This window comes from Canis lupus, chromosome 3, assembly GCF_003254725.2.
Source record: "Canis lupus dingo isolate Sandy chromosome 3, ASM325472v2, whole genome shotgun sequence".
NCBI classification, from domain to species: Eukaryota; Metazoa; Chordata; class Mammalia; order Carnivora; family Canidae; genus Canis; species Canis lupus.
The window spans coordinates 19,116,049-19,141,837 of record NC_064245.1 but is presented as its reverse complement, the minus strand read 5'-3'; positions in this window follow the sequence as shown (position 1 = coordinate 19,141,837).

Sequence of the window (25,789 nt, the reverse complement as noted above, 5' to 3'; positions counted from 1 at the left end):
TTACTTATTTAGTTTTATCTACTTAATGAATAAATAAGTGAAATTCTGGTTTAGGAGAAAATAGCTACTGTTGGATAAACTTCTATCTATTTATAAAAGTTAAAAGGAAAGTAAAATTCAAGATCGAAATCTAATATAAATCGCTAATAAAACTGTAATAGCTACATATTAGCATCAGAAATCATGACTACTGTAAATATAAAGACTTAAAAATGTTAAAGGGCAAACAAAAATCTTATTTTTCTTTTACCCTCAGTACAGGAAAAGTTGTTAAATTATATATGAAGCTGTTCCTTCTTAATTTCTATATTCTTTTATCAGAGTAAAAGTGTTTTGATTCACCATTCTAAATACTTTCAAGGCAATAGTATGATTTGGTAGTTCTTCTCACTAGAGACTGCTTTGTTTTTGAAGAAATCCCCTTTAATGTTCTAGTCACAGAATTAAAAGGGATGGGAAATAGCCCAGCTAAATGAAGGGTTCAAAACAATGCCCCTACACAGCACTCGCAGAACCCATTACCACTACCCAAGATGACAGAGTATTTTTGCAGGTAGAGTAGGGAAGGACAAGTTCGGGCTGTCCTGCCTGTTGACAGAGGAAATAAATCACCCTACACACTGGAGGATACCTTTCCAGACTGCATGCTGGGAACTTCATTACACAAGCTGTGCCACATATTACTATGCATATTGCTGCTGATTGGACATAGACGCATATCCACAGCCTATTTCTGTCATTGTCTTACGGGGGAGATATCCATTTTTCCTCCACGGACAGATATAGGCTTGAATAGGACATGAAGAAAATGATAATATGTGCCCGAAAGATCTCAATCTTTAGCAAAATATGCTCTTGACTAATGATTTGCCTAACTTGCCTTAAGCCTATCTCTTGGTGCATAAAATGTGATATTTATGGTTCTATATTCACACGATCCTATTTGATCTGAATGTAATTCTTATCAAACATAAGTCTTGTTGCCCCTGGTCTCAGCCTCATTAAGAAGAGGGCAAAGTATTTTCCCATAGAAGAATTATTCCGCACCTTGGTTTTTCTGAATTGGTATATGTTTTGGGTTCATTCATAAAAGACAAACTTTATTTGCTCAGGTTTGCTCATATGCCATGAATGTAGTTTAATCTGATTTGGACCAGTGTGATAATGAAAAAGACTGCAAAGGAAGACTTATAATCTTCAGGGTGGAAACTGTGTCATTTTTGCCATCAACAACATAAAATTAATGAACCAAAGGAGATAAAATTAATGAACATAACTATTAGCAAGTTTCCTGTAGTTTCAGAAAACTAATGTCAGTAATTTTAGCTGTAGATGCCTCATAATTTAGCCTCTTCTTGAGAAATTTTCTATGGGGAAATACTTCACCCACTTCTGCTTTGGTTGATAATATGGTCCACCAAAAAACACATGCAAAGTTACTGTTGCTATGTGTGACACCTTGAGTATTATAAAAGTTCAAGGAAAACATATATTTCCTTCAGACTTAAGTCAAATCAGTTTTCTGAGTAAAATAAAACTATAGCTTCAATGCTCAAAACCCACCAAAGCATATAAGAAAACAAAAAGAAGGGCTTGATACATTAATGGTCAGTTCTTAAATATTGCTTTTAGGCAAGAGGTAAATAATTTAGATTTCACATTCCTTTACTACTAGATTGACCTAATATGCCATTTTAGGTTGTATTTATGGCCTTAAGAGAGATGGTTGTCTTTAAACAATGTTTCCACTTTGATTGACATCAATACATCACTCATCAAAGAAATGCTTCCAAAACTCTGTGAGATAACAAGGATTAGTTTCTGAGTGGCAGCTGTCATGTGATACATTCCCACAATCAAGAAACTCCTATCAATTTTTTGAGTTAGATATATACTTGTGATTTTTTTATTATCAGCATTACTTTCTGCATATTGATGTTTAGAGTCTGAATTTACTAGTTTTGGTCTGCTTTTAAAATGTATCAATATGCTTTAATCACCATAAATAAGGGGAAAAAAGCAAATAGAATTAAATATGCCTTTCTTATTTTACCACTAATGATTACCACAATAAGGTTAGTTAACACATCTATTACCTCACATAATTATGATTTTTGCAGTGTGAATATTTAAGATCTACTCTCTTAACAATTTTCAAGTATATATTACAATATTGTAAACTATAGTCACCATGCTGAATATTAAATCCTCAGAATTTCTTTATTTAATAACTGGAAGTCTGAACTCTTCAGTTGTTGAATCTGTAGAGGCTTGGTGTAGTATAGATATTTTAACAATATTAATTCTCCCAATCCATGAACATGGGATATCTTCCCATTTATTTGTCTCTTCTTGAGTTTTGTTTCATCAATATCTTATAGTTTTAAGTGTACAGATCTTTCACCTGTTTGGTTAAATTTATTCCTAAGTATTTTATTGCCTTTATGTTATTGTAAATGGAATTGTTTCCTTTATTTCTCTTTCAGATTTTTTGTTAGTATATAGAAATATACCTGCTTTTCATATGTTGGTTTTCTATCTTGCAACTTTACTAAAACAGTTTATTAGTTCTAACAGTTCCTTTGGGGGGAGGTGAAATCTTAAGAGTTTTCTATATATAATATCATGTCACAATCTCTTACTTAGATCCCAAAGTTTCCACGAAGGTACTTTTGTCCACAAAATGGATAGATGTCAAATTATTGCTGATCAGGGGAATTATATGCAAGGGATGTCTTTTTCAGCCTTCTTGCTGATATTGTTCTTTCTCTCACTATCTTTGTTATTTTTTATTTGTGATGTAAATGAGTGTTCTTAAATCACAATTACCATCACTTACAATGCACACACATACAAATAATTAGTCTAGAACATATGAATATGAACTCACTTTGTAATCCCAAATGTATTATCCAAAATTATATTTTAGCTGAAGATGATTTTTCAGAGTTAAGTGTATAGGAACACAGAACAGACTAGAGACAGTGAGGCAGAATGGAGAGGATATGCTGCACTAAGGCAAACAATTGGCTTTCTTGGACCAAAGAGTGATAGGGCAAGCAGTATGGACTGAGAAGTTTAATCTGACAATACATAAAGGATAACTGGTTGATTAGAGAGACTAAAGGTGGAAAGACTATTGCTGTGATCCAGAAAAGAATGATTAGAGACCTGGCTAGAGTGGTGCTGATGGGAACAAAATTATAAACAATACTAACACCAAGAAAATAATAGCCATCATGTACTGAGGCTTTCCAGAGCAGGGCACTATGTCAAGCCCCATGTGTACTATAATATTCCATATTTATAACTATTTATTGAGATCTATAATATTTTCATCTTCATTTTGAAAACAAGGAACTGACCCAATATCAAATGGTAGAATTGGGGTTTATCCAAATATCATTTAAAATACCACAATATATAGGAATGTACAGAAATATTTCATTTAGAGCTATTATGGTGTCAAAGTGAGATGACTAGTGACTTACTAGAAATGATAGTTAAGGAAGAAATCAAGAATATTAGTCAAAATTTGAATATAGGCAGGGCACCTGGGTGGCTCAGTGGTTGAACATTTGCCTTTGGCTCAGGTCATGATCCCCAGGATCTTGGGATCAAGTCCCACAGCAGGCTCCCTTCAGGGAGAGGGAGCCTGCCTATGTCTCCCTCTGCCTGTGTCTCCCTCTGCTTGTGTCTCTGCCTCGTTCTCTGTGTCTTTCATGAATAAATAAATAAAATCTTTTTAAAAAAATGAGTATAGGCAAATGAACTAACATTGAAAAAAATAGGTAAATTTAAAAATGGGCAATATTGTTGGGACATCCATCCCAGGAAGTGACATAAAAGATGCAATGGAAATGCTATACAATTTGGAGAGAAACCAAAGTATCAGCTACAGTGAATCTGATTAGTACTCTTACTAATTTCTGAGAATATAAGTAAAGGTTGCCCTAAAGTTTTCTCTATTCTGTGCATCAAATAGCTGGAAAGGAAGAATGGAATTTCATTAATTTTTTTCAACTATAACTTTAAGTATATTCCTTCAAAGGCAGATGTTTTTCTACTTTATCTTTTAGGAAGAAGAATTCTATTTTTTTATTAGTAAGTTCAATGCTTTTTGTAAGTCTTCATACTTTACAATAGCAATTATACACTCTAGTCCCCTGCTTACCTTAATTAATGTCTAGTTTGTTAAAGAAAGAAGTGCCTTCAGCTTTACTCTAGGGTAAGGAACAAACTAGCTACAAACTACTGATGATGGATCAGCCTGGGGACTAATCATTAGGTGTAGCTCAGCAGTGTGTAAGATTAATTTGCCTTAGATTATTTAAATGAAAATCGTATTTGTTCCTCTGTCTCTCTTTAAGTTCAAGTTCTAAATTTCCCTCATAGGCAATCAAAGTAAAGATGATAGGAAGGAGGATACAGGAAGAGGGTTCAGTTTAAGGCTACGAGGGTGCTAATAAGATCTAGCATCTTTAATGTGTCAGGAAATATTCTAAGTACTTTGTATACTTACTGCCTCTAAACATCCATATTTTTGAAGCAAATATTGTCACTGTTTGTATTATATACCCAAGGAATATCTAAAGCACTAGATTATTGTCCAACGACGAAGTGGTAGAGCTGAGTTTCAAATCAGTCATTTTGATAGCAAGCCCCATGCTCTTCTTTTACTATCTCTTAGATTCAGTTCTGTTAAATAACACCTCACCTTAAAAAATATAAGAGGCTTATTTACACAGAACAAATGGAAAAAAACTTTAGTTAATTAAGTACCTATAAAATTCAGGTTCAAAAAAAAAAATTCAGGGATCCCTGGGTGGCGCAGCGGTTTGGCGCCTGCCTTTGGCCCAGGGCACGATCCTGGAGACCCGGGATCGAATCCCACGTCGGGCTCCCGGTGCATGGAGCCTGCTTCTCCCTCTGCCTGTGTCTCTGCCTCTCTCTCTCTCTCTCTCTCTCTCTCTCTGTGACTATCATGAATAAATAAAAAAAAAATTCAGGTTCAATGACTAAGAAACTCCTGCAGAAGGAAAAGTATTATTATGAACACCTATATACCAACAAATTGGGGACAACCTAGAAGAAATGGACAGATTCCTAGACCCATATAAACTACCAAAACTGAAACAGGAAGAAATAGCAAACTTGAACAGCTCAATAACCAGCAAAGAAATCAAATTAGTAATCAAAAAACTCCCAACAAACAAAATTCCAGGGCCAGATGTCTTCACAGGGAAATTCTACCAAACATTTAAAGATTTGTTGATACCTATTTTTCTCTAACTATTCCAAAATATATGAAAGGAGGGAAAACTTCCAAGCTCATTCTCTGAGGTCAGAATTATCCCCATACCAAAACAGATAAAGACTTCACTAAAAAGGAGAACTACAGGCCAATGTGCTAATGAACATGGATGCAAAAATTCTCAACACAATACATAGCAAATACATTTAAAAAAATCATTCACCATGATCAAGTGGGATTTATTCCTGGGCTGCAAGGGTGGTTCAGTATTCACAAATCAGTCAGGGTGATATACCACATTAATAAGAGAAAGGATTAAAAAACCATGTGATCCTCTCAATGGATGCAGAAAAAGCATTTGACAAAGTACAATATCCATTCTCAACATAGTAGGTTTAGAGGGAACAACCTAACATAATAAAGGCCATTTATGAAAAACCCACAGCTAATAACATCCTCAGTGGGGAAAAACTGAGCTTTTCCTCTAGTGCCAGGAAAAAGACAGAGATGTCCTCTCTAGTCACTATTATCTAACAGTACTGGAAGTCCTGGCCACAGCAACCAGACAACAAAAAGAAACAAAAGGCATCCAAACTGGCAAGGAAAAAGTAAAATTTTCACTATGTACAGAAGACATGACACTATATATAGAAAACCTGAAATACTCCACCAAACAACTGCTAGAACTGATCAACAAATTCAGGAAAGTCTCAGAATACAAAATCAATGTACAGAAATCCATTGCATTTCTATACACCAATACTAATAATGAAGCAGCAGAAGGGGAAGTAAAAGAATCAATACCATTTACAATTGCACCAAAATCAGTAAGATACCTAGGAATAAACTTAACTAAAGACGCGAAAGACTTTTACTCTGAAAACTAAAAGACTGATGAAAGAAACTGAAAAGGACACAAAAAAATCGAAAAAACATTTCGTGCTGATGGATTAGAAGAATAAATATTATTTAAATGTCTATACTACCCATCTACAAATTGAATGCAATATACACATTGAATGCAATTCCTTTCAAAATACGATAAAAATAGCATTTTTCACAGAGCTAAAACAATGCAAAATTCTGCATGGAACCACAAAAAACTCCGAATAGCCAAAGCAACCTTGAAAGTGTAAAACAAGATAGGAGGCATCACAATTCCAGACTTCAAGTTCTATTACAAAGCTCTAATCATCAAGACAGTATGGTACTGGCACAGAAACAGACACACAGACTAATAGAACAGAATAATTAAAAAAAAAAAAAAACAGAAATGTACCCACAACTATATGGTCAATTCATCTTCAACAAAGGAAGAAAGAATATCCAATGGATAAAATAGAGTCTCTTCAACAAATGGTGTTCGGAAAACTGGACAGCAACATGCAGATAAATGAAACTGGACCAATTTCTTACACCAAATACAAAAATAAATTCAAAATGGATTAAAGACCTAAATGTGAGGAGGCCTGAAACCATAAAAATCCTAGAGAACAGATGCAGTAACCTCTCTGACGTCAGTATTACAACTTCCTTCTAGATATGTCTTCGGGCAAGGAAAACAAAAGCAAAAATAAGCCTATGGGCCTTTATCAAAATAAAAAGCTTCTGCACAGTGAAGGAAGCAATCAACAGAATTAAAATGTAACCTATGGAATGGGGGAAGTCATCTGCAAATGACATATCTGATAAAGGGTTAGTGTCCAAAATCTATCAAGAACTTACCAAACAACACCAAAACAAAACAAAACAAAACAAAAATTATCCAATTAAAAAATGACAGAAGACATGAGTAGACATTTTTTCCAAAGACATAAAGATGGCCAACAGACACACGGAAAGATGCTCAATGTCATTAATCACCAGTGAAATACAAATCAAAACTACAATGAGAAATCACTTCACACCTGTCAGAATGGTTAAAATTAACAATACAAGAAACAACAGGTGCTGATGAGGAGAAAGGGGAAACTTCTTGCACTGTTGGTGGGAATGCAAACTGGGGCAGCCACTCTGGAAAAAGAGTATGGAGTTTCTTCAAAAAGTTAAAAATATAGCTATCCTATGATCCAGCAATTGTACTATAAGGTATCTATGTAAATAATACAAAAATACTAGTTAAAAGGGACACATGTATTCAGATGTTTATAGCAGCATTATCTGCAAGAGCCAGATTATGGAAACAGTCCAAGCGTCTATCAACTGAGGAATGGATAAAGATGTGGTGTATATAAACACAATGTGATATTCCTCAGGCATAAGAAAAAAAATGAAATCTTGCTATCTGGAACAACATTGATGGAGCCAGAGAGCATCATGCTAACTGAAGTCAGTCGGAGAAAGACAAATACTGTGTGATTTCACGCATATGTGAGATTGAAACAAAACAAAGGGGTAAAAAAAGAGAGAAGAAAATCAAGAAACATACTCTTAACTACAGAGAACAAAGTGATAGTTACCAGAGGGGAGGTGAGGGGGCAATGGGTAAAATAGGTGATGGGAATTAAGGAGGGCATATGTCATGATGAGCCCTGGTGATTAAAATAAAAAAATTTAAAAATACAAATTAAAATATGTATATGTTTTCATTCTTGTGATGTGGAAAGTGCAGGTGGCAATTAATAGCAATGACTAAATCACTAGTTTTCATGACATTAACAACATACAACCTTGATCTATAGCTTTGATACATGAGTAATGATAATCCAATTGTATTCCTCCCACACTTTTATGCTCTGTGTTGAGCTTGGCTGAAGGGGAGAGGCAGGAGGGATCACACATCAGGAGTCATTCAACATCTCTAGAAATCCACTACATATTCAAGGGTTCTTATCTCCCTAGTGGTAAGGATCTGCCCATTGAAACCCCAAGACAATCCCTTTCACCAATAGAAGCAGGGAGAAAAGCAGTTGTGACAAAAAAGATATACTCCTTGCCTCTCTCATCCTTCAGGAAGTGTGCTTTATGTATTTTTTGGTTCCAGGGAACTCTATTTCTCCTTTTTCCTATAATCTTCTCTTTCATCTGTCTCATGTCTTAACTTTGAATAGCTTAACATTAAAGAATGTGTCCTGAGATAAAAAGAAAAAGGTTGATGCAAACAAATACACATTACCAACGGATCTCAAAGAATTATATACTTCTTAAAGTTAGACTGTGATCCCAAAGTGATTAGCTGTCACCCCCACCACCCTCAATGTAATAACAATACCAAAAATGTTTTGGTGGACTAAAAAATGGGCAACCCTCAAAAAGGGCTACTGAAGACTATTTAGCTTATGAATGGCAATTTGCCCTAACTAGGAGGACAAAATGTCACTTTGGATTAGTAGCTGTAAAGAACCATTAAAAAGTCTTCTTCAAAAGTTATAAAATGCAGTGATCAATCTCTAGACTTCTTTGTGATTGTTTTGCTTGACTCTATAGCTCGTCTTTTGTTTTGATAGCATGCAGTCCAGCCTGAATATTATTTCAATTTTAGCTATGAGCTAATTTTTGGAATAGATGAAATTTCACATGGCATAATGTATATGTTTTTGCACTTTTATCATTTTCATTTCCTAACTGGGACAGGCATATTAAATTGCCATGTGTTATTAAGTAGATTTTTATCCTTGACTCCGTATGCTTCCTTAATGGATGAAAGCTTGGGAAGTTGGAGAAGCCTTTGACAATTGTTAATTTGACAATGAGAAGAATTGTATTAAATATATTACAATTTCACAAAGACAGCTACTGGTTCTTTTTTTACAAGTTTCATAAATAGCATGGATTGGCGTATGCATGCTTTGGAATTTTCCAGATATATCATTATACTAATGATACTTCCAAGGAGAGTTTTTTGTTTTCAAAAAGGAAGAAAAAGTTCAGTATCATTCAAATTGTAATTCAATATATCAAATAGAAATTTCCAATCATTTTGTAAAGATCCTCTTAAACATTGTTAGTTTTGCTATGAAATGTAGCAACTTCAAAAGAAGAGGCACCTAGGTGGCTCAGTTGGTTAAGCGTTTGCCTTCAGCTCAGGTCATGATCCCAGAGTCCCAGGACTGAGTTTTGGGAATGAACACTAAGCCCTACCTTGTCTCCCTGCTGAGTCTGCTTCTCCCTCACCCTCAGTTCCTACCCCTACTTATGCTCCGTCTCTCTCTCTCTCTCTCTCTGTCTCTCTCTCACTTGAACTCTCTCAAAATCTTAAAAAGATTCTCAAAAGAAAATAAAATCAATTTAACCCGACTTAATTTTATAATAAATATTTGCACAGAGAATTCAGCAATGAAATAGTTGATAATGGAAATTCCAAGAGATTGAGTACATTTTTAAAGTCTGATTTACCCATATGTTAAATATTATCTTACATCTTCCTATTGTTTGTTTTGCATTCACTATTTTAAAAATAATTCTTTAAAGTAATCTCTATGCTCAACGTAGGGCTTGAACTCACAATCCTGAGGTCATGAGTTGCATGCTCTATCAACTGAGCCGGCCAGGTTCCCAGCTTCATTATTTTTACGAAATGTTGATATTAATGAATATATATGGAAATTAAGTCCATTTACCAACAACTGAAATAAAGGTAAGAGTTATGCTAACAAACGCAATTAACCAGAAGCCACTGTGGTGAGTGGAATTCTGTTCCTCCGAAATTTTTATGTTGAAGACCTATCCCCCAATAACTCAGAATGTGACTGTATTTAAAGACAGGGCCTTTCAAGAGGTAATTAAGTTACAATGTGGTCCTTACAGTAAGATATATCCTAATCTGACTTCTGTCCTTCTAAGAACAGGTGATTAGGGCACAAACACAGCCAGAGGAAATGACACACAAAGAAGGTAGCTAGCCAAGAAGAGAGGCCTCAGAAGAAATCAAATTTGCTCCCACCTTGATCTTGGACTTCTAGTTTTTAGAACCATGTGAAAATAAATGTCTGTTGTTTAAATCACCCCATTCTGTGGTATTTTATTATGGCAGCCCCAGCATACAAATACAGCCGTCAATTAGCTCCGAGTCCTCTCAATCTGGAACCATATCCAAAATAACTATATTTCAGATTTCCAGGAAACTGTTATTTTACTTCACTGTAAACTAATCAGTTAGCTGGTTAGTCATCTGAATAATGGCTTGATGACAGATATTTTATGTAGTCTCTCACCAAACTCCAACCAAAAATGTCAGTGCACTGGAATAATTCTGAACGTGTATCTTTGTCATAAAACACCATTTAATACAAAACAAATAACTGAGATTCTAAAATGACCTTTCATAAATGCTGGTGATTCATTCTCATGTATAGATATCATCCTACAAGTTAAAGTAACAATTGCTAGTACCTTTGTAACATCATTGTGAAAATAAAGCAACGATAAACAATATTCAGTGGAAATAGATGCTCTTTTTTTTTCGTTTTGTCAACAACTGTGTTCTTTGTTCCAAAATTTGTTTGCTCAGATTATTCACAAGAGAAGAAGGGAAGTTATTGGTGGGGGGGGGGGGACGTTTTGTCACCGTTTGCAAGGCAGATGGACAAGTAGGGAGTAGGAATGCCAGCAAATCTCCCATTTGTTCCAACTAATTTGAAAAGTACTAGTTAGGGGGTTCAGGATAGTCTAAACCACCCTGTTTGCATCACCAACATTATCAGGGCCTCTTTTACATTGAAACTGCTCTTGCTTAAGCATCCTACGCAAGTGAAAGTGTTGAAAGACAACAATGAGAAACGCAACCATATCATCAATATCAGCCCTTATGACTAGTAATGATGTCTTTTTTATGGAAACTTGTCAAAATAATCGTATGTTAGACTTTGATGGCTCTTCATTTTTAAGGGAGGTTTAATGCATATATTTTTTGCATTATTATCATTTCCCCTGACATAATTAATTTTGTGGACATTTGCTACCACAGCTTGTTACTTTAGACAGAGTTGCTGAAGTTGTTATGACTCCTCCTACAATAGAGCAGGAGGAAGCTCAACCTTTTATGTAAAACAATAATTAGAGGTTTTTATTACAAATAACAAGCACACAAACAGATGCACCAAATTTCTAACTGTGAAAAGGTAGAAAACTCCATTTCTCCAGAGGAGGAATTAGGGTGCTAATATTATAAGAGCTGTTAAGTTTAATTTTGGCTTGTGCAGCAGGCTTTGCCCCACGCAATTTCTCTTTAGCCTGATAGAGATAAATCCTTATTTACAATGCTCTATCTTTGTAAAATTTTATTTTTTTAAGATTTTAGTTATTAATTTGAAAGAGAGAGAGAGAAAGCACAAGTGTCGGGGGAGGGGCAGAGGGAGAAGGAGAAGCAGGCTCCCCACTGAACAGGGAATCCAATGACTCCGGGGATCATAACCTGAGCTGAAGGCAGATGCTTAACTAACTGAACCACATAGGGACCTGTGTACAAGTTTATTTTTTTATTTTCATTTTCTTGCCCTATTGAAATAATAGCATAAAATCATACTCCTTCTACTTGCAATAAAAAAACAGCTTACATCAGTGATAAGCTAAAATTATTTGAATTGTAAACTGTATATAAAGATGGACTAGTAGATTCACCTTTTAGAGAATGATGCTCAGTTAATATTAAAGGTACCAGAGCAATTAGTCCAAACTGATCATCTCATTACATAAAGCCACTTCTTCTATTTCAGGTATTTCAGGTATACTTCACCTTTGTATATCAATACAATATTACCTTTCCAAAAACAGCTATGAAAATAATTACTGATAGTATTACTTATTCTAAATGTGGAAGACAGACTATATCAGTTATTTATCATACACGTATTTTAAAATACTTGCAATATCTTCTTGAAAAATATTCTACATACTGACAAGAATAAGCAGCAAATACCGATGTTGAAGGAAAGAAAAAACTGATGACTAGAATCTCTTTGAATTAAGCAAAACTTTTCAAAGTATGAATAATTAATCCACTTTATTACTCCCAGAACACCAGGGAATAACACTTCCAAGGCCCAAAGAAGAATATCTGCTTTGTCCCACTCTTCTTTTGCTTATTCATCTGGGTCCCATCCTGCTTAAATATTAGGAAGGATTTGGGGAGTTTAGTGGCAGAGCTAAAGAAAATGATTCTCAAAATGACACCTTGGAAAAAAAACTGGGATAAAGTGCTCCTTGGTCTTATTGGTTATGTCTTGGTTAGTCTTTTGCCTTCTAGAGGCTGCATTAGCTCTGTGGTATATATGCATGAGTGTGCACACATGTCCACATTTATTAGCATACACTAAAGAAAGGATAAGTAGAGGGAGATAATTTTATACCTGGTGTGTACAGAATTGAGGCTTATAGGTTTGTAACATCTTGTATGACTGTAATATTGAAATTTTTCACACATAAGTACACTTTCACTGTATCAAATGTTGGGTACCTAAGAGTAATAAGCTTGCAGGTTTGTCTTTGATGCAAGGGAAATGCAAGCACTAAATATTCTGATAAGAGTGAGGCAAACCATCCCCTTACTTCGTCTTCAAAGATTTCTTTAGATCCTCCTTTTATGGTTGAAGGTTTTGTTCAACATTTTACAATTAACAATTTGGCAGTACTAGTCCGGGCATACAGGGAATATTTGTTAGCCAAGACACAGACTTTAGAGACTTAAAGATTTCAGGAAATAGATCCTTCACCTACACTCTTTTGCCTTTCCATTCTCCAGGTTGTTTTTTTCTTTTGGATGGCTTTGATGGGCACAAGGAGCCAAAATCATACAAAGGGTAGATAAATGAAAGCATTCTGGTATATAATCTGAGGAGTTCTCTGATCTGGAAAAGAATCTCAACTATTTCCAGAAGAAAATAGAGATGCAAGGCCAAGTTCTTTGGTTAAAAAAAGATTCAGAATAAAAAACTAAAAAGGAAGGTTATTATTCTATGCAGATAATAAAATATTGCTAATTCATCCTGTTGGCCATATTAGTTTTACTGATAGACTGCTCATCAGCCAATGTGACACAGGTAGTCAGGACTAAAGGTGTTGTTGGTAGGAGTAAATGAGTGGGCAAGGCAATTATTGATGAGATAGTGCTCACTGAGATTCAGTATGAAATCAGGAGTACAGGGGTACAGGACACAGACCTTTTGCTTCCTATGTACAATCTCTAACCAGTATAGCCTCTTTTTGCTTCTTTTGGATATAGTGGTATTTCTGGCCTCTCTCTGTAGATCAGGAAGATCCACACGTCCTTTTACTTTTTAGTTGTGTGAAATGAAAAGTCACAAGCATGTGTTTCACTAATGAGCACCATTCTTCCTTCTGTGGCTCATAAGAAGGGCCTGTCCCAGATGTGGTTGGGAAGATGACTGCACTTGCATTCATTCAGAAATACAGTAAAAATGGTGAACAGTCAAGCGTTTCTGGTACCATGAAACCAGAAGAAAAAGTTGTGGCTCTAACCCAGGAAACGTCCTAATGCCAGTCCTAGGAAATGGTTTGGCTAGAGGGAATGTTTATTAGTGTTACCACTAAGACAGGGAGTGTCTACTTCTGACTCCCTTTCCCACTCTCTCTCATTCCCTTAGGCTTTCCACCATGCGGGTGCCTGTGGGTCTGTTTCCAATACAGGAACAAAAGCCTCCTCTTTTTTTTCCCATTTCATTGGAATATTGAGGAGTACTGCACTAAAAGTCTTACTATTTCTCTCCTCCTAATCGTTTCCCTGGTAAAACTTGACCATTTTCCCTGTGGGGATGGAGAGAGGCCATTAGCCAAATGTGGGTATACAAAAAAACATTTCAGGTTGGACCTAAGGGATCTCAGACTGAATCCAGCCTTCAGGCTTCCGTAGATTATTTAGGAAACCTATGACCCTTTTATTATATAACTCTACTATCAAGCAGAATTGAGCCCATTACCCAGGAAAATTCTAGGCCAATCCATTTCCCACTGAATATTGGAATATTACTCTGTGAATATTTCCATCATTGCCTTTGCAATGTTGGATCTTAACTGTCCTGTTATTCCTCTTCAACCTCCTTGAAACAGGAATGGAGACTTGCTTTTTATACCTTTGTGGCTATATGCACACAATCAATATTCCTTAGTTGAAAAATTGGAGGTAGAAAGTAGACATTGGTCCAGTGCATTGTTCTGCTGGTAATGGAAAATACCTCCTAACTAATGGCTTAAACCATCTTAATAAAGTTTTTATCGACCCTTTATTTCTACCTTGCTCTGAAAAGATCACTCACAAATATATTTTAATCACTGAGTTGGATCTCTGCATCTTAGTAGCCTTCATTTTCTCTTTCCACATAATTAATAGAAATAATAATTTTAAAAAACAACAATAACTAATATTTATGCAGTACTTTTTATGTTCCAGGCAGTGCTTTAAGTGTTTTATACATACAAATTTCTTTAAGTCATACAACAAACACTATGGAGTAGATTCATATAGTTCTATTTTATATAATGAAAATTAGGTCTGGGAGGGTCCCCCTATATTAACAATATTGGTATTTTTTGAACTATACAGTGGCATACAGAAGGCATTGCCTTCAGCTTAATTAAAACTTACCTTCCTGATTATAGGCCCCCTGATCTCTCTTTTCCTAGAAAACTTAAAATTGTAAATTCTTTCTCTGTCTCCTGGAGATGTAAATCTTCTACCAGCCTCTTGCTAGTTTCATAACCCAAGAGTGTTTTTTCAAGGACCTGGGATCTATTCCTCTAAAATGTAATCATCAAGAGAGACAGCACCCCAACTCCAAGTCTCTGTGAGAAGACAGGAGTTACCTTCATAAGCAACAATTCATAAACCCAGATGGCCTAATCACATTGACCAACCTCTCCCAAACATCCTCCAGTACTTTTTCTACTTGTGCACCCCAACCTTTAAAAACTTCCCACCTTTTGTTTCACCAGAGTTGAGTCCAACCTCTCTCCCCATTGCAACAGTCTTGATTCTTATTGCAATGTACCAAATGAAGTCTTCTTTGCCTATTTAGCTTTGTACAGTGCAATTTTTCTTTGACCCTTTGGAATTTATTTTCAGCTTCCCAAAAACATTTTCCACAATCTTTCTTTTCCTCTTTGATTCTCATAACCAAGTATTTGTCTTACTGACAGCTATATCCTTTTTAGAAATTATATATTCTTACCACCTTCCTTTCTGTCCATTCCAAGAGGGCAATTCTAAGAGTCCTTCATTTATTCTCATGTCCCCCACAGTCTTTTCTGCATTTTCTTTACAAAATCACTTCAACCAATCTCACATAATATAATTTTGCTCAATGTACTGCTCTTCAGTCTGTTTCTCTTTTTTTGTCCTTCTAGAATTTTCCTCCCACCATGACCACTTAATCTTTCCCCACCCTCCATAAATGTATTTTCCATATTCTCAGCCACATGAACCTAGTTTTTGTTCTGAAAATTATCAAAGTGAAAGAGACGAAAGGAACAAAAAAGAAACTATTTCAAAGCAGAAGTATCCTAAAGCTTTAGATTACATAAAAATCCAAGCTCTACACTGCATTTATTTTTACCATTTTTGAGAATAATTTTTGAGGATAAAATCTTCAGAAACATTCCTGGAGAAAGGAGATAAAGAGATATAATCTGTGTCCAACAAGTGGGAAAGAAGGATGGGCAAAGGTTCATGTGGATGCCCTATTGCTCCAATAGCAGCAGCCTTTCCTACGACAACAGGGGGTAGACAGGCTGCTTACCCTTTTCCCCTGTGATGGATGCATCCTGTAAACACCTTGTATTCCTAAGAGAATTCTTCATATTCAAGACATTGTTAATAATAATAATAGATTTAAGAAACCGATGAGTCCCCTGCCTCTTCCACATGAGAACAAAGCAGTCCTAATTATCTACCACTAGGAAGTCGGTGCCAGGGTGGATTTATTTCCTTTCCAAACTAGCATATAGCATCACAATTGATTTTCTTTTTCCAATTCTAATTTTCCAGACCTATTAAAATGACTCTAAACCAAACTGCTTTGAAAGAAATAATATTGGCTTTCTCCCATTATTCCTTTCTTTTCTCCCTTGTCTCCTTTCTACTAAATCAAATTAATCTGCTTTAAAAATAGAAAAGATAAGTGATTATATAATCTTCTAAGGGAGGCAGGAAGCTGTGGGACATAAGGCACAAATGAAATGCTCACACATTGGGCATATTTAGACAATATGCATGTCAATCCAAGCCTTTTGTGGCCTAGTACTGTGGGGATGCAGCAAATGGAGGTGGGGAGTCTCTCCCCATCTGAGGCCCTTAGTGATGTAAAGTGCCTTCTGAGGGGAAAGAAATGCTTCCACAAGCCCAGAGAAAATGTTAAGATGCACTCTGAGCTCGTGTAGTTCAGAATTATGGCCTGGAGGCAGTAAGAGCCCCTGTGACTTAATCCTGACACAGGAGAGAAAAAGGGACTTTTTATCAGCCCAGCTGGCACTGTCATTGTGGCTTTAAAAATCTTATTTGAGTCTTGCTTTTTAATTTATATGGTGAAAAAAAACCATACACAACTCAATGAGAAAGCAATATAATCATTTTAGGTAAACAGTGAAGTTTTACAGTAACAGAAATGGAGGCCCCTCAGCCCCTAACTCTGTTCCTGAAAACTCAAGCTACAGTCCTGCCCATCCTGAAAAGACCAGACTTGGTCCAAAGAAAAGCCAGTTGAGGGGAAGGATGATATTTTGGGTGAACAGAGTTATTTTAAGAAGCTACCAGCATTTGCATTTCTAAATTATTAGGAGATAAAATGAAGGGAAATTTTTAAAATGCATATACATATACCCAGGTTTTAAAATCTAATTTGAGGTCACAGCTGTAATTGCAAAAGCTTAGGATTGTGTGTCATGCTGGAATAATGTCGTGTTAGTGAATGTAAAGCATTCAGCATTACTTTATGCCTCATTGCATCCTAAGTGCGATGCTATTTCAATACAACACCTACCACTTTTAGGTCTTTATGCTTAAGTATGTCTTGCTGGATGAAATCAAGCTACAAATTGGATGAAATTGGGTCCTCCCAGTTGATTCTACTGCTACAAGCTCCAAAACCCAATTGTTTTCTAAGCCCAATTCCATGAATTCAGAATTTAAATTATCGTGATTTCTTGCACTGAAAAATAAATACAAAAGCTCAACTTGCTGCAGAGATGAAAAGCAGTTTCTTTGGTCACAAAAATAAAGTTAACTTTTGTTCACACAGGCTCAGAAATGGTGCAAAAAATACCAGAGAAAACATAATTCACAGAAATCAGAGTGTATCCATCGCTTAGGCAAAAAAGGTCTTTCGTTCAAACAAAATACTTCACAGAAAAACTGCCGTGTGTTCAGTTTCCTTTCATTCTTGCATGATAGATCAAGTCATTTCACTGCCACCTAAATTTGTGGTTGCAACAAATTTACCGATTTTTAAAGACAATATTAGGATCACAATATCCTTCTACTTGGCAGTTAAAGATGCATTTGAAAAGATGACCATGTCCATTAGGTCTGTCCACTCCACTGTCAGAGGATTTGTTTCACTAAATCATACGGAGCATGGTGAGATGGGATACAGACTTTTAGTGTAGCAGAGACAATCAAAATTGAGCCTAACTGGAATAGAATCTAGGTTTCAAACGACAATTATTACTGCCGATTTTGATGATTCTTAAATTGATTCTTACAAATCCTTTTCATTGTAGAAACAAAAGTTTCTTCAAAACAGTAGTATTTTGGCTTGGCAATACTTTTTGGGGTAACTCCAATAAAAAATAGCTAAAAACAGAAGTTTTTATTCTACATACATATTTTAATTATGCTAAGTGGTGGCTATATTTTTTAGAGGAAAAAATAGCTAACCAAAGAAAACTATTGTACTATCCATGGGTGGGTATTTTAATAACTTACACAAACTTATGCTTGATCCTAGTTATTAAAAATAATCAAACTTGCCAATAGCTACCTTAAGGGAAAAAACAGACTAAAAAATGGCATTATAAGTTGATGCATTTGTTTTTGTTTTCTTCTTAAAGTTTTATTTATTTATGCATTTATTTTTAAAGATTTTATTTATTTATTTGACAGAGAGAAAGAGTCAGAGAGCATAAGCAGGGGGAATGGCAGAGGGAGAAGGAGAAGCAGGTTCCCCACTGAGCAGTGAGTCAGATGTGGGGCTTGATCCCAGAACCCCAGGATCATTATCTGAGCTGAAGGCAGATCCTTAAGTGACTGAACCACTCAGATGCTCCAAGATTTTATTTATTTATTTTAGAGAGAAAGAGAGCCAGCAGGGGAGCCCGGGGGGAGGAGCAGAGCAGGAGGGAGAATGGGGAAAGAATCTCAAACAGACTCTATATTGGGCCCCATGCAGGGGTCTTGTGACCCTGAGATCAAGACATGAGCCAAAACCAAGAGTCAGACACTCAGCCAAATAAGACACCCAAAGGGGTCCCCATCTGTTTCTGTTTCCAATGGAAGAGAAAGTGTATTGATAATGTAGTGGGTAAAAGCATTCTAGTAAGTGACAGGACCATTATGTAGAGATTATCCTGTCTTAGATCAGGCATTAGGATTCTCTGACATAGGTCTCATCCCTCTTAGGAGAATGTAATAATTCAAACCATGTGATCTTGGGAGAACTAGGCTGACTTACACTAGACTGGAGGAAGAAGCGTCATCAACACCAGATAAAGAAAACTTATATATAATAATACCATCCATTATGCTGAAGCACTGAAGAAGTAAAATGGTAAGGAAAGCCACAGGCACAAGTATTTCAGAGGGCTGGAAGCAGGTACTGACAGGATACAGTTCTTCCCCACCCAACCCCCAAAAGCAATTCCATTTGAAGTTTGGGATCATGAGGGTAGTTTATGATTCTTCCCTTTATGCAGTTCTGATTTCTGTTCACAGACTATGACTGCCTGTTCAGCTTCTCTCCTTCATGATCTTTAGTTAGTAATCTAGGGACTAGGTCCAGGCTAGGCTTCCCTGGCTTGTACTTACCTGCCTCAGTCTGTGCTGCCAGGCCCTTTACCTAGAATCCTCCATACCTAAAAGGGGAAATACATCTTGATGACTTTCTTCGCTGGCTTAATTTACTAGTCCAGACAACTAACATGGTCTGTTGACTTCCCATGTCCAACTCTCAAACCCCTCAAAAAATAACCTGGGAAAATTAGGTGTGAGAGGGAATCAGAATTCTGGGGGGCTGGGAGAGAGAAAAATGTACATATTTCTGTGTAAAGTTCATATACAGTCCATCCTCATTATTTATTTGTGGATTCCATATCTACAAATTTTGCAACTTGTTAAAATGTATTTGTAGTCCCCAAATCAATACTTGCAGCATGTTCACAGTGATTTATGGTCATGGGTAGAGAGTGAAATACTTGAGTACCCTGATAATCAGGGCTGAAGTCCAACAAGACAATGCTCTGCCTTCCTGTTTCAGCTCGCATACTGCAAGCTTCTGTGGTCCTTTTAGTGTCACCACTTCCATATTTTTACGCATTTCTTCGTGATTTCACTGTTCAATACGGCCACCGGGTGCAGTGCAGAAGTGCTGGCTGTCCAGCGTTCCTAAATGCAGTCAGCCTGTGATCTTCCTTACAGATGTAAGCTTTATTCAGGCATGATGTGCTGTGCTATTTATAATTAAATGATAATAAAAACAGCACATGCCAAACTTTGTAAAACGTGACCAAAAGAAAAATAATAACACTGATTTAAAAGTATAGCTTTAAATATGTACATCTAGAAATTAGATTGAAACTAGTATCCCATAACTATATAAAGGAAATTTTAAAACCAATGACATAAACATGATCTGAACAAAGCAAGGAATTTTATTTTTGGAATAGGACAATTTTACAAAAATGTCAATTCTCCTAATTAATATATAAATTCAATGCAACCCCACTCACTTTCAGTTAGGTGTTTTGATAACTATACTTGAAATTACACAGAAAATAAAGTCCATGAATCTTTCTCAAATATTAAAAAAAAAAATAAATGGACACTTTTCCAACCAGATATGGCATAAGCACAAGAACAGACAAATGGATTAAGAGAGAGTACTCAGAGATAAATGAGTATCTGGGAACTTAATATATAATTTAACCTAAAACGGAAAGGACGGTTTGTTCTTAAATGGTATGGGAGGTAGTGGCTCATTTTGTGGAGTACAAAAAAAAAAAACAAAACCTGGCTCACTACACTGCATACAAAGTTAAACTCTAAATCAATTAAAAACTAAGCAATTTAATGTGAAAATATAGAAAAATATCACTGTGAATAAAATGGATAGAGGTACATCTTAAACACAATATTAAAAATACAAATCCTAAGCCAAATAATTATAAATGCATAAAAATAAGAGACATATGATAGACTGAGGGAAGATATTTCCAATGTTTAAAAACAGTACATATTTAATTTAAAAAAATTCCTTTAAGCCAACAACAAAAATATAGGAAACTCCAAAGGAAAAATACAAAGGAAATGAATAGTTTATAGAAAAGGAAATTAAAAGCAAAAACACTAACAAACAGAGGAAAATGCTTGACTTCATTACTAACTAGAAAATTAAAATTAAAACAATATCAACAAGCTACCTCTTTAAACTGGTAAAAATTAGAAACCTAGAAAATACCAAATGTTGGTGAGAATGTAAAAGTGTAGTTATTCTGAAGAGCAACCTGGCATTATTTAGTCAAATTCAGTATATTTACACCCCCTGATACCAAAATCTCCAAATTCTTATACAGGGATGAGGAAATTCATTATACTATTATTTGCTATGGCAGGGCTTTGGAGACAGTCAGCATATCCATCACTGGGAGAGCAGACAGGTTAATTTGGATAAATGCACACCCCAAAGTTCTATGTAGCAGTTAGGAGCAACAGACTAAATATCCACCTACCTACATAGATCTTTTAAAAAACAGTACTAAGGGAAAAAACAAAAACAAACAAAAAGAAAAACAAAAAAACCCCACACCATATACAATACCATACCTCCACATTAAAAATACATGCAAGACCAATGAGGACTAAGCCCAAGACCTGGAAGATATAATTCATTTGATCTTCTCCAACTGATTTACACATAATTAAGTAATTTAAAAATTAAATTAGGAACAGTGGTATTATGATAGACTTCTATCTCCTAAAGATGTCACATTTTAGTGAGCCGGATAGCTCTTGATAAAAAGAACATCTGGCCAGAGAAAATCTCTCATTATGTTTTTCACAGATCAGACTCTAATGGAAGTCCTTAGCCCAGGTCTGAGGCTCTCACTTTATGCAGAACCTTGATGAATGGACAGCACAGCTTGTTTAAAGACCTTGGTTGAGCGGACTGCAAATTCGCTAATATCAAGAACCGGGAGGTAAAGCAAAACCATTTTACCTTGAAGTACAGAGCATACATGTATCTCTCTTCAATTAATTTATGAGCTCTCATGTAGAAGAGAGACAAGACATTGCAAATCGCTTGAGGGTGGGGGTGGTAAAAGTAACAGGTATTCCCTACAGACAAGGAGATTTAGGGTAAGAATAAAAAGGAGATTTCTACCCGTGAGAAAAGTCCAAAATGGGCATTGTTACACAATGAGTTTCTTGCCCAGTGTTTTTCAATCAAAAGGTAGGCATCATTTATCAGGAACAAAGGGGGCTATAATGCCTATTCTACCTTTTAAAATTTTGTAAGTCTAGAAGGCTCAAATTTGGATCAAGCAATGACTCACAGTTAAATATGCTACTGAATTTTTAAAAATTGAAAATAATTGGACAGTTCTCTTTCTGGATTGTTTGTAATGATGGTGTATTATCCTTTTTCAACAGTTCTCAACAAAGTAAAGAGACACTTGGATGGTTCCAAGTATTTGTTCATACAGGAATCTATTTTTATACCTATGATTAGAAGGTCTCCACAGCCATAATCATGTACTACAGGCATCTGTTTTTCTCCACTGGGTTGGGAAGAACAACCTTAGGGTGTGAAGTAGTCACAGGTGGAAACTCCCCATATCCTAGTATGATTGAGGTTTCCATAAAATTAACCACGAACCTTGCAGTATGAGTTCCCTCAAGAACTCTACCATTGCTTGCATCACTGGCACTGGAACTATCAGAACTATTCCAGTGGTATATTAGCACACTGTGCCTGAAAGACAAGCTTAGCTCATTTTTTCCCTCCTTTCTAAGTCTTATTTCTATTTTCTTTTCCCTTCTCTCAAACTCTACCTTCCAGTATCAAAGGCACTGTTGGAAGCAATTATAACAGGACTGAAATGGCTAGAATTTAAAACTTGATATTCTAAATGAAATGAGTAACAATGAACTCTATTTCTCAGTCCTGTACGCATTCTAGAGAGTATGCTCATCAATTCTTTTTCAGTATTAATGTGATTCTACAGTGAAAACAACTCAAGACTGGAGACCTTCCTTCTTCATTTACCGGTCATTCAAAAACACTGCATTACACTTAGTTCTTTTTCAATTCAGGTATAACATTCTTACTCACACAACAGCACTTCCCATTTTCCAAACTTAATGAAAGGATCAGAAACCTATCTGTTAAGGATTATGAGAAGAAGAAAATAATGATATCACTAAAACCAGATTTATGATATTAGCTGCCTAAGCTATGTATACATTCATGAACTCTTGAGTTGTTCTAGCAGGTAACCAGCAGAAAACTTTGTTGATGGTCAGGGGTCAGCAAACAATAGATCTCAGGCCAAATCCAACCTAACGCCTATTTTACTAAGTATTATTGTAACATAACATGCCCCTTTGCTTACATATTGTCTAAGGTTGTTTGTGCACTACAAGGTTGATGACTAGTTGTGCTATGACCATATAGCCTGTAAAGCCTAACATATTTAATACTCAGCCCTTGCAGAAAAACATTGCCAACCTCTGCGTCCTCGATCCTCTGAAGTTCTGGGAAGCAGACTTTAAGATCCTGAGTTAATTCTCAAATTATAATAAGCCTGAGTAAGTATAGGTAAATTAAAGGCACCACAAAAAGCCTGATGGAGAGGAAAGATACCACAGCAGGACAGGGAACTCATCCAGAGGAAAACTATTAATTAGGGTTTTATTAATTCATTCATTCAACATCCATGTTTCAAGGATCTACTATGTGTTAGTCACCTTGTCAGGCCCTAGGGACACACAAATGTGGAAAAAAAAGATGTAATTCCTATCCTCCTAGAACCTAGCATAAAATTCCGGTGTCAAATCAACTTTGAAATACATCTAAGACTGCAAACCGTAATCACTGCTATTACTTACCACAGGGTGTTGCGAGAAATAAAAGCTAACAAGTTTTAGGTGGACATCTGCTTTATTTTTCCCAAATTTATTTCTCCCTTCTGGTAATGGTAATCCTTTTTCTTTAGGGAACTACGTCTCCCCAGTCTCAAGTCAGATTTCTGGAGAGGCTTGCAAGACCACCTTTTCTACCCTCAGGGTTGGAAACATGATACCAGCTTGGTTAAATGGAGTGGCCCATGTTCCCAGTTACAGTGACTGGTACAAAATAGTTCCATGACTCTAGCTAACCAATCGCAAGTCATCCTCAGTATTTATTTATAGCAGAGAAGGGAAGTTATCTTTCTTCTTTCCTCTCTGGTCATAACACAGTAAAGTGTTATGGCAGCCCAAAGCTGCCAGAGGTCTTATCCTCCTTCACATGAACTTGTAAAGACGCGTGGACAGACAAAATGTATATACATATATTAGAGAGACAGGGACGGAGAGTAAGCTCTTAGCATTCGAGACCCTGGATTCAATCGTCCCTGGAGCCACAGATAAACCACAAATTATCAGAAAAATGGATTTTCCATGTAAGATCTCAGGATAAGCTTCCCCAGATGTTCATAAAAAGGGAATAGTTGTTCTGAGATTGATGATATTTTGAAAGCAGGAAAAGGACAAAGGGCTGCTGAAAGAATTTGCCAAGTATGACTGAAAACAAGGACAGGGTGCATGAGTTTGTGTGTGAGGGGCAAGTATCAGGAGACAGGTATATCAGAAAAGGAGGAGGAGGTGAAATGTAATACAAATTCAAGTAGTAGTTAAGTGGAACTGCCTTTTGACAGGACAGTGTCAGATATCACTTAGAAATTAAAGATTATAGGGGCATCTGGGTGGCTCAGTGGTTGAGCATCTGCTTTCAGCTCAGGTTGGGATCCCAGGGTCCTGGGATCAAGTCCTGCATCAGGCTCCCTGCTCTGCTGGGAATCTGCTTCTCCCCTTGTCTCTACCTCTTTGTCTCTCTCATGAATAAATAGATAAAAAAATTTTTTTTAAAAAGAAGTTAAATATTATATGGATACAAATGTAAACATGGCATTTATATTGCTGTACATCCTCGGATGGGACCTGTCACTGTTCTCATTTTCCTTATGCTCTTTCAATACTTTTCACATCTGCTTTGTAGATAAGTCTCTTGTATGCAGCTACTTAATGTCAGTGTTCCTCAGAATAGGTCCCAAGTCTACTTGCTCCCATTCAATGACCTTGCCCCTACCCACAATGTTAATTATAATCAGTATACAGAGAACTCCAAAATTCACATCTTTATTTCAGAGTACTCTTCCAAATTCCAGGCACATATACCCATTACCCTATCAACATTTTCTCTTGCAGATCTTGAATGAACTTTAAACTCATCAGATAAATCAAGGACTCACAAATGCCTCCTCTAAAATTTCAGTTCCTCCGAACCTAGTGAATGACACCAGCATGGTTCAAGCCAGAAATCTAGAAAACATTCATTTTTTACTACTTTCTCCTTCATTCATAATATTCAATTTACTACAATACTGGTTCTTGAAGTGTAATCCCCTTGACAGTAGCATAAACATCACCCAGAAACTTGTCAGAAAAGTGAATTCTCAGGGTTCACGCTAGACCTTCTACATCAGAAACTGCCTTTAAGGCCCACTAATACATAAGTTATGATGAAGTTTGAGATTTTCTGATTCAACCTTTCAAACAACTCTGGAATTGGTTAACTTTTCTCAATATCCCTGCCATCTACCTAATCAAAATGTTACTTTCCCTAGTCAGGACTTCAGAGTAGCATAACTGATTATCATAAGTATAAATATTACCTCTACTGCACTTTATTTTTCACAGAGAAGACCATCTATACTACCTCCATTTTAATTAATGACCTGATTCATCCTCTGTCACCTGGCATATATGAAGATCCAGTCAGAAATGCTGTGTCCTACTCTTGAAGACAGTCTGAAAGCTCTCCAATGTTCAGAATCCCCTCCAAACACTGGCACGTTTCTCAGGAGGATTCTCTGGGTTATAGCCAAAGGAATTTTTTTTTTAAGATTTTATTTATTTATTCATGAGAGACACAGAGAGAGAGGCAGAGATACAGGCAGAGGGAGAAACAGGCTCCATGCAGGGAGCCCGATGCGGGACTCGATCCCGGGACTCCAGGATCACGCCTTGGGCTGAAGGCAGTGCTAAACCACTGAGCTGCCCGGGCTACCCTGCCAAAGGAATTTAGAGTCCTGCTTTAGCTGCAACTGCTTCGA